At 41.8% G+C, this 10,457-nt stretch overlaps 1 protein-coding gene and 1 pseudogene across 2 annotated transcripts in view; both read right to left on the reverse strand.

Annotated features, from left to right (window-relative positions):
• LOC140718544 (patatin-like phospholipase domain-containing protein 4 pseudogene) overlaps positions 1 to 1,534 on the reverse strand; it is a 56,393-nt pseudogene extending 54,859 nt beyond the window's left edge.
• The window catches only part of LOC140718511 (guanine nucleotide-binding protein G(I)/G(S)/G(T) subunit beta-1), a 105,770-nt gene extending 103,795 nt beyond the window's left edge, over positions 1 to 1,975 (reverse strand). For both annotated transcript variants that reach the window (XM_073032455.1, XM_073032454.1), the window contains exon 1: positions 1,700 to 1,975. The gene's annotated coding sequence lies outside the window, so the exon portion shown is untranslated. The remainder of the gene's footprint in view (positions 1 to 1,699) is intronic.
• Between the last annotated feature and the right edge of the window lie 8,482 nt (positions 1,976 to 10,457).

Below are 10,457 nucleotides of genomic sequence, written 5' to 3' on the forward strand. Positions count from 1 at the left end.
GCAAAGGAGGGTTACTGGTGTTTTAAAACCAGTTGCTTGGAGCAGATGGGGCTCTTCAGCCGTGGTTTGCAGCTCATCTAGAAGGAAAACTCTGATCTCAAAACTCCATGCTTTCAGTTATACCCACTCATGGGAAAGGCTTCAGGAGTAAACCCCAAGGGCAAATTCCAGAGCTGGAATCCCTAAGGCAGTCCTACAATGAGTTCAATGTTGACTGACAACTCCTGCAATGCAGCTGATACCAAACTGTATTAGTCTCTGCTGTCCCTTTGGGTTCATCAGATGCATACAGAGGGGGAGCTTGCTACAGGGACATGCTCTCCATATTATACTGCCCAGGCTTGCATATCTAGACAGCTAGGACGCAATATTCACTGTCAACTCTAACGGAAGCCCTCAACTCAACTTATGGTATTTTCATTGTGCATTGCAATGTGTACTTTTGCCACAAAACAATAAATTTCAAGTGATATTAAACCCAATTCTGACCTATTCTCATTTTTGCCCAAACTCTGCACACAGCTAGTACTGAGGGGAGGGGGCGTGGAAGGGAAGTAAATCACTGAGAATAGCCTCTCTCGACCCCTGGACACAAAAATGGCAGGTTGATCACTCAGCTACTCACCATCAAGAAAGTGTTACTGCAAAGGGAAAGTGAGGAATGGAAATTACACAAGTCAACTGAGTTTCAATGCTAGATTCCTTTCTTAAAAATGTGCCTGGGTATTTATAGCCGTTCCTATTGTAGAGCTTAAAAATAATTATTCGGCAATGCAGGTTTCCTTCACTCTTTGGACTTACGGTAAAGCAGGATTCAAATTACTAATAGACACCTTCCCTAATAGGCATTGTATATGTCAGGGTATTCATTCAGTAGGCAGATGAAACCTTCGACTGGTCCAAATGCAGAGGAACCCACCTGATTATTCCGTTACCCAATTCATGATATTAGCTCGGCATCTTATGAAACGTCTTCCAACACTGAATGCACAAACACTCATCCTTTCCCAACCTTGGAACTCACATTTTTTTAAAATCAGGTTTTCAAACAATAGAAAGAGTTGATCAAGCCCCGAGCCCCTCCTGCGTTAAGATGGAGACGTAACCGAATAATTATATGAACAGACAGTGCCTTTGAAGTGCCGGTAAAGGCCGCTTTGCAGATTACATTCTTTTTGCACTACTTAATTTATTATATATATAATGCGCATTGTAATTTATAGTTTTCATCATGTATTGTAATAAACTGCTACCACAAAACAACAGATTTCACGACCTATACAACTGATATTAAATCCGATTCTAACCTATTCTGATTTTCCCCAAACAGAATTGGCAAAAGTCAGGAGCCCGTGGGCGGCGTCACATCAATGAAGCAAATCTTTGTGGTTGAGTTGAGGGGGGGGGGGTGGTGGAAAGAAAAGACAGACTCACCCACCTCCCTCTGCCCGGGAACGGGGACTGGGCCGGAGGCAGGGATCGGGCGGCGCCCCAGCCCGCCGCCGATAGAGGAGCGGGGCGGTGGCAGCGCCATGTTTGCCGTGTGGGCCCCGGGGGCTGAGGGGCTCCTCCCAGCGGCCCAGCCCTGGTGGGCATACAACACCATCTCCCAACCCGGCCCACACAGGGACTGCCGGACCCGCTCCCACTGAGCGGTCCAAAAGGGCAGCCGCTCCCCCCAGCCCCCGCACTCACTCACCCGGCGGGCTGCTGCTCTCATTGACCGCTCCCGGCCGCGGGGCTCGGCTCGGCCTCGGGCAGACTGCGCTGGCGGATTCGCTCCGGCGAAGGGACGGGGCGGGAAGCGGTGGGTATCGGTTGTCCGGCGGCGAAAGGAGTCTGAACTGGCGCTTTTCCCTCAGGCAGACAAGGCACGGCGGCCGGCGGCCATTAACACGGAGACAGTGGGCGCGCTCTCGTTCGGGCGGATGGGCGCGGTGCTGCACTCGCCCCTGCTCACCACTCGGGAAACCCCACGCTCGCTTGCGCGCGCGCGTATGCCCGCCCGCCGGCCGTGATGCGATGGAGCGGAGGAGGGTGGTGGCTTGGTCACGTGGGGGAGTGACTGCAGCGCCCCCCGGTGTTCGACAGGCGGCGGTTCATTCCTCAGCTGGATCGGTCCCTAGATCTAGAGAACCTTCTCTCAGTGAAAACTGAACGTCCCCAGATCCAGAGGACCTCTTCTTGGTGCTACCTTCAAGCAGAATGTACAGGAGCCTCACCTCAGAAACAGTTATTTTACCCCTCAACTTTCAGCCTCTTGAACAGGGGGATAACCACTCAATTTCATTCACCTTAACACTGAATCATTCCCCTAACCTATGGACTCACTTTCGAGGACTCTTCATTTCATGTTCTCAATATTTATTTATTATTTTTTGTATTTGCAGAATTTGTTGTTTTTTGCACATTGGCTGTTTATACATTTTGTGCGTGTTTCTTTTCATTAGTTCTGTTTCTTTGTACTTACTGTGAATGCCCGCAGGAAAATGAATCTCAGCGTTTATATGGTGACATATACACGCTTTTACTTAAAACTTTAAAACTGAATGTTTCTAGACTGAGAAAACATTTCCTTAGTGGGATGTGAGTGTCCCTGAATCCAGAGACCCTTTCCTCAGTGGGACCTGCCTACTGAATATCCTTGATCAACCCAGCCTAGACCACACTACAGTGTTGTTCAGTGCCCTGTAGGTCACAGTCCTTCTAATAGAGATTCAAGTAATAATGAAATGTGATTCACATTCCTGTCTCTCCCAGTGAATGTAATATTAAATACAAGAGATTCTGCAGGTGCTGGAAATCCGGAGCAACACAGACAAAATGCTGGAGGAACTCAACAACTCAGGCAGCATCTATGAAAATAAGTAAACAGTTAATGTTTCGAGCCAGGTTCTAATGAAGGATCTCAGCTTGAAACATCAAATGTTTACTCATTTCCATAGATGCTGCCTGACTTGTTGCGTTCCTCCAGCATTTTGTGTGTGTTGCTCTGGGAGAAATATTGTTCCTCCACTTCTTCTGACATGTCTACTAAGTAATTTAAATATATATTATCAGGATTATTCCTTCTCTGCGAAGGAAAACCAGTCCTGCCTATTTATTCTACAAAGACTGCTCAACTTTGTACACTTCAATGATATAATTCCCTCTGCTTCTCATTCAAAGAAAAAAAAAATTTCATTCAATCTTTCTTCATGGCTACAACCTTTCAGTCCTGACAAAAGCTTTGTAAATTATTTCCTATGATAGGGGAGTTTAGGACAAGAGGGTAAGACTTCAGGATTGAAGGACGTCCATTTAGAACAGAGATGCGGAGAACTTACTTTAGTCAGAGGATGGTAAATCTGTGGAATTTGTTGTCATGAGCGGCTGTGGAGGCCAAGAAATTGGGTACATTTAAGGCAGAGATAGATAAGTTCTTGATTAGCCAGGGCATCAAAGAGTATGGGGGAGAAGGCAGAGGAGTGGGGACAACTGGAAGAATTGGATCAGCCATGATTGAATGGCGGAGCAGACTCGATGGGCTGAATGGCCTACTTCTGCTCCTATATCTTATGGTCTTATTGTCTTAAATCTCTGCACCATCTCCAGCATAATTATATTGCTCCTGTAAAGTGGTGATCATATCTGAACACAAGATTAAGCTGTGGTCTCACCAGTGTTGTATATAGTCATACTATTACTTCCTTGTCCTTCTCCCCCTTGGCTGATTAATTCTGCCTGCTAATGTGGAGGATCTGTGCATGTATGCTTTGGCTCTTTCAGGCTTATTCAACACAATTGTATCACTAGTTTTATCAAAGTGTGGTCATTATTGCAAACCAGAAACCAGTTTTCTCATAGCACAATGGAAAGTGATACTTATCAGGCAATCAGTTTTAGATTTTGATCAAGGAAAGATCTAAGTTCAAAGTAAATTTATTATCAAAGTATATGTCACAGTATACTATCCTGGGATTTATTTTCTTGTGGGCACTCACAGTAGAAATTCTACCATGGATAGTTCTAAGCTTGCCTGTGAAAGGAGGAGAGTTGGGCACGGGGCTAGCAACCTCATCCCATAAAAACCTAGTTACAAAATACCAACAGAAGCTCCAAAGACCTCATCCCTGGGAGAGGAAGGATCTTCAAAGATGGCTACACCTGAGGACAACGTTAAAGCTCCCAAGCTGCTGTCAATGGCCTATGCACTAGTAGGGGTGATGGACTTAAGACAAAGAACTCACAGTAGAACAAAGAAATAGAATAGAATCAATGAAAACTGCACACACATACAACCAATATGCAAAGCAACTGTGCAAATATGAAAAATATAGATGATAATAAATAGATACATACACAATATTGAGAACATGAGTTGTAGAGTCCTGAAAAGTGAGCCTGTGGGTTATGGAATCAGTTCAGTGTTGAACAGGATTATTTGCCCCAGGACATTGAAAGGACACTTTTGTCCTTTTTAAAATACCCAGACAAATTTTGCCTCAAAATGTGGCGTCTGTTATTAATGAGCCCATCACTCAGACATGCCCTCTTCCCACTGCTACCATCAAGGAGAAGGTCCAGGAGCCTGAAGACCCACATTAAATGTTTCAGGTACAGCTTCTTCTTCACCTCCATCAGATTTCTGAATGTGGATGATCACAGTGAATGGTGGTGCTAACTTAAAGGGCCGAATGGCCTACTCCTGCACCTATTGTCTATTGTCTATTGACAATGAATCCATGAACACTCACACTATTATTATCCTCCTTTTTGCCCTACCTATGTAATTTAATGTTTTATGTATACTTATTGTAATTTATAGTTTTTTATTATTATGTGTTGGAATGTACTGCTGCCACAAAACAACAAATTTCACGGCATATGAAAATGAAGTAAGTTAATTCTGATTCTGAAGAGAGAGCCTTGGCTGAATGTCACTGCTAAAAGGCAACACCACCAAAGGTGCATCAATCCCTGCCCTCCCCAACTGTTCCACAACGATACCCCCCTCCCCTCTATTCGGCAATGAAAACCTTCCCCTATTCTCCATTTCATTCTGTAATGGAGAATCAATCCAGACTTCCACAATGGATAACCCTTCCCTTCATTCTGCAAAGGACACCTTCCTCTATTCCCCGCTCCACTCTGTAATGGAGAATCAATCTTGATTTCTGTGCCTAAAACTTTAGAGTAGACCGTGAACCATCTGGTTAAGTGGAGGGAATGTGATTTTCCAGCTCATGCCAATGCTGACTGAATGTAAAACATTTCAAAAAACTCCACAGTCCTGAGGACTGTGTGAAACTTTGGCCAGTGCCAACATTTATGCTGAATGTCAATATTATATACAATATCTATATAATGGAGCCAAAATATATAATATACACATTATATAGTATACATGTATATAATGAAATCTCCATATATAATATATACATGTATATAATGGAGCCTGAAGACTCACCTTCAACGTTTTAAAAACAGAATTTTTCTCTCTGCCATCAGATTTCTGAATAGACAATGAACACTAACTCACTATTATTTTTTTCTTTCTTTGCTCTCTTTTTGCACTGTTAATTTAATTTAATTTTAAAAATATATTTCTTATTGCAATTTATACTTACTTTATTATTATATATTGCATTGTACTGCTGCTGCAAAATAACAAGTTTCACAACATATGCCAATGATATTCAACCTGATTCTGATTTATACGTACACACACACACACCATTTGAGTTGCTGTGATTTAGAATTTCAGATAAATATATAGTGCACATTTACCATAAACTTCCAGTACTGAATCCAATCCAACATTGACCTACATATATATCTTCTGTTGCCTTTATTAATTTACTTACCAATGTCAGTTTGACTTCTCAGATATTCCCTGAGACTGTGTCTAAAATTGAAGCTATTGGGATTAATGGGATGAAAGCTCCGTTTCGAATGCGTAAAATTGAGAATCTGTATTTGGTTGCTTAGAGTCTTGTGTCACTGCATCACGTGATTTACACATCAGCGCTGTCCAGAGATGTGACATCAATCTCTGGAGATCACCGGGCATTCCCAGCTGGCATTTTGCAATGCTCAGTAGCATCAGTTTCCAAGGGAGCCTGGGAGTTGCAACCACATTAATGCTGACATGCAATGCCATCAGGGACCTTCCAAGCAATCAACAATGCAAAAACAACAACAGCTTGCATTTATATAGCACCTTTAACATTGTAAAACTTCCCAAATGTTTGATGGGAGCACAATCAAAATTTGGCACTGAGCCATATTAGGAGATTAAGTGCAAGGATGTAATGCTGAGGCATTATAAGGTATTGGTCAGACCACACTTTGAGTATTGTGAGCAGTTTGGACCCTTATCTGATTCTGATTCTCTTTTCATTGCTACCACCAAGGAGGAGGTATAGACTCAGTCGTATGGACTCATACACCTCAGATGCTGCATGATTCATATCTCAGGGCACCACTGATTACGTTTCTGAAGAAAAAACAATGTAACCCAATGTACGAATATACCTCTGGGCCAATGCACCAATGTACCCTTGTCCAATGTAATCCTGTCTAATACACCAATGTACCCTTGTCCAATGTAATCCTGTCTAATACACCAATGTACCCTGACCCAATGTACCAAATGGTGCAAGCCAAACCATCTGCAGCTCAACATTAGTAAGACAAAGGAAATGGTGATGGACTTTAGGAAAATTAAGACTGCATTGCTCCCTGTTACTATTAATGGTGAGGACATATAAGTACCTCAGGTGCACCTGGATAACAGACTTAAGTGGAGCATCAACACGGGGGTGTGTACAAAAAGGGCCAGAATTGCCTCTACTTCCTGAGGATACCGAGGTCCTCTGGAGAATGAAGGGCTTTCCTTCACATGTTCTACTATCCTGTTTTCGCCAGTACAATCTTCTATGTGGTGGTGTGCTAGGGCAATGGCATCAACAAGGGTGATGCCAATGGGCTCAATAAACTGATTAGAAAGGCTGGCTCTGTTATAGAGTCAAATTTAACACACTGGAGGCTGTGGTAGAACAAAGGATCCTATGGAAAACCTGGCAATTCTAGAGAATATTTCTCACCCTCTGCATGCCACCTTGACTGAAAAGAGGAGCACTTTCAGTAATAGATTAAGACAACTGCGCTGCTCCAAAGAGCATTACATGAGGTCATTCTTACCCTCGACCATTAGGCTCTATAATGAGTGAACCTATAGCTGGGGAAGTGATGAACTCTCTCCTGTTAGACTGTTTGTGGTAACATAGTTTTTATTCTTTCTGCTTCTCTTCTAATATTTATATCTATGCACAAGATACTGTGACACTGTAATTTTCTTTGGCATCAGTAAAGTATCTACCTATCTATTTGTCCAATGTACCAATGTACCCTTGCCAAATGTATCAATGTACCAATGTACCCTGACCAATGTACCCCTGATCTAATGTACCAATGTACCTCTGGTCCAATATACCAATGCACCTTGACCCAATGTCCCGATATATCCTGACCAATGCACTCCAGTTTATTGTACCAATGTACCCTGCCCAATTTACCAATGTACCCCTGTCCAATGTACCATTGTACCCTGACCCAATGTACCCTTGCCAAATGAACCAATGGATCTCTGGTCCAATGTACCCCTGACTCAATGTACCAATGTACCCTTTCCCAATGTACCCCTGACCCCATGTACCAATGTACCCCTGACTAATGTACCAATGTACAAATATACTTCTGACTTACGTATTAATGTACCCCCGACCCAATGTACCAATCCCAGTTGGACATGCAGAAGACTGGTGTGGAACTGGTGCTTATGTGGAAAGAGAACTTTATGCCTTCACATTATTAATGCAGATATACAGAGTTCTAATTTACAGAGTCTTGTTTAGTATTGGCCTAAGACTAGGTGGTGCCAGCAACACATATTGGAAGAAGGAAAGGAAATATTTTATTCTCAAACTCTTTCCCAGATGGACTGTATTGGGACCAAATTTCATTCACATTTATTGCTGTGACAGATTATTTGGAACATTATGTTTTCTTTTATTTTAATTTACTTAATGGCCTTACAGTGGGCAAAATTGTAGAATCTGCAACGTAATTGGAGAATGAATATCCAGAAAAGTTCCTTCTAACCACAGACCCTGACTTCAAAACGAAACTCAGAGTGAGTGATTTGAACAACAATTACCCTGGATGCAGGGTTTCAATGTCCTTCTGCCAAACCTCAACAGGATGAATGTTCATCAAGATTCGTGCCCTGCTGCCAACACCACTGAACATTTAACTTTATTTAACCAAGGAAGTACACTTACAGAAGTTAATAGCTAGGAAAGATTTGGGATTACTGAATTCTTGTTCATGTAACAAAATATTTACTTCTTTGCTCTTTGTTTAAGAGGGATCAGCTAGAGGTTCTATCATCATCCAAACTAAAAATGCCACTATTTACTTGAGGTGAAATATTAATCCATTCACACATTTTACAAAATCAGTACTTTTTTTGAATTGTATTAGCTAGAATAATTTTGTTTTCATGCCCTGAGAAAGTCCAGAAGATCATTAGTAAAATGTTACTGTGTGATGGCTTTAATGGATATGGATGAAAACATTAGACATTTTAACAGAGGGTCAATTTTTTAATTTATAAATTATTCACACTTCTAAGTGCTTAGTTTGAAGTACCTTGTTATAAAATCATGAAAGTCGATGGTATGATAGTATTAGTCCCACCTTCTCCATTGTCGTTTATAACTGGCTGCATATTGCACATTATTCTTTAACAATTTTATCAGTAAAGAATTCAGAATCAAAAGCAGGATCATGCTTAATATCACTGACATATGTCATGAAATATTTTGTTTTGTGACAGCAGTACAGTGCTATGCATAAAGCTATAAATTACAATAAGAAATATATTTATAAATTAAGTTAAATAAGTAGTACAAAAAAGAGCAAAACAAAGAAGAAATAGTGAAGTAGTGTAATGAGTTCATTGTCCATTCAGAAATCTGTTGGTGGAGGGGAAGAAGCTATTCCTGAAATGTTGAGGCTGTGTCTTCAGGCTCCTGTACCTCCTCCTTGATGGTAGCAATGAGAAGAGGGCATGTCCAGGGTGATTGAGGTCATTAACAATGGATACCTCAAAAAGGCGTTTATTGAAGATGTCCTTGGTGCTGGGGAGGCTGGTGCGCATGATGGAGGTGGTTGAGTTTGCAACTTTCTGCAGCTTTTCTGATCCTGTGCAGTGAACACTCTATACCAAATGGGATGAGGTTTGGAGTTCTGCCAGTATTGAATTTCCAATGTTAGTATGACACTATTACAGCATGGAGAGTTCCAGAGTGTGTATATCCTCCCTGTGAACCAAGTGAGTTTCCTCTGGTTTCCTCTCACATTCTAAAGACACACTAGTTAGTGGGTTAATGGGTCATTGTAAATTGTCCTGTGATTAGGCTAGGGCTAGATGGTGAGATGCTGAATGGTGCAGCTCGTTGGGCTGGAAGGGCCTGATCTGCGCTGTATCTCTAAATAAATAAATTAAATACCGAGAAGCAGAAAGAGTTATCTTACAAAGTCCTTCCTTCTTCAGCAGCTTTCATACTATTGATTTTAGATGTGTTAAAGCAAAAAATCTACTGAATAATTCATTGCATACTTCAGACCTTTAAACTTTTCTAAATGGGCTTTTGATAGCTACTTCAATAATTTACATGCTTTCAAATTATATGGAATGATCAAAAATGCTTCTAAGTTCTAATCGAACTCCAATGTTTGCTAAATTTACTGATTTTGCCTTGTTGACATCACAGAACCAAATAGTTTGAATAGTTGCAGCTCTTGTCGCCAGAAGATTTCAACAACCGAGAAAAGGGTAACAAACGTTGTCACAGTTAGTCCCAACTCGCTTAAGCCACATATTAAACCTGTCATCAGAAAACAAACTGCTGGAGGAACTTAGTGGGCCAGGTAGCATAAGACCATAAGACATAAGAGTAGAATTAGGCCATTCATCCCATCAAGTCTGCTTCGCCATTCGATAATGGCTGATCCCAGATCCCACTCAACCCCATATGCCCACCTGCCTTCTCTCTATAACCTCTGATATCCTAACCAATCAGGTTTAAATATACCCATGGTCTTGGCCTCCACAGCTGTCTGCGGTGGAGTATTCCATAGATTACGACTCTAACTAAAGAAATTCCTCCTTACCTCTGTTTTAAAGGGTCGTCCCTCAATTTGATCCTCAATTCTGGACACCCCCACAAGAGGAGGCACCCTCTTCACATTCACCTTATCTGGTCCTTTCAACATTTGTTAGGCTTCAATGAAATCCCCCTGCATTTTTTTAAATTCCAGTGAGTACAGGCCCAAAGCTGTCAAACGCTTCTTATATGTTAAACCCTTCATTCCTGGAATCATCCTTGCAAACCTCCTCTGGACTCTCT

Source organism: Hemitrygon akajei, chromosome 29 (genome assembly GCF_048418815.1).
Source record: "Hemitrygon akajei chromosome 29, sHemAka1.3, whole genome shotgun sequence".
In the NCBI taxonomy this organism is placed as follows: Eukaryota; Metazoa; Chordata; class Chondrichthyes; order Myliobatiformes; family Dasyatidae; genus Hemitrygon; species Hemitrygon akajei.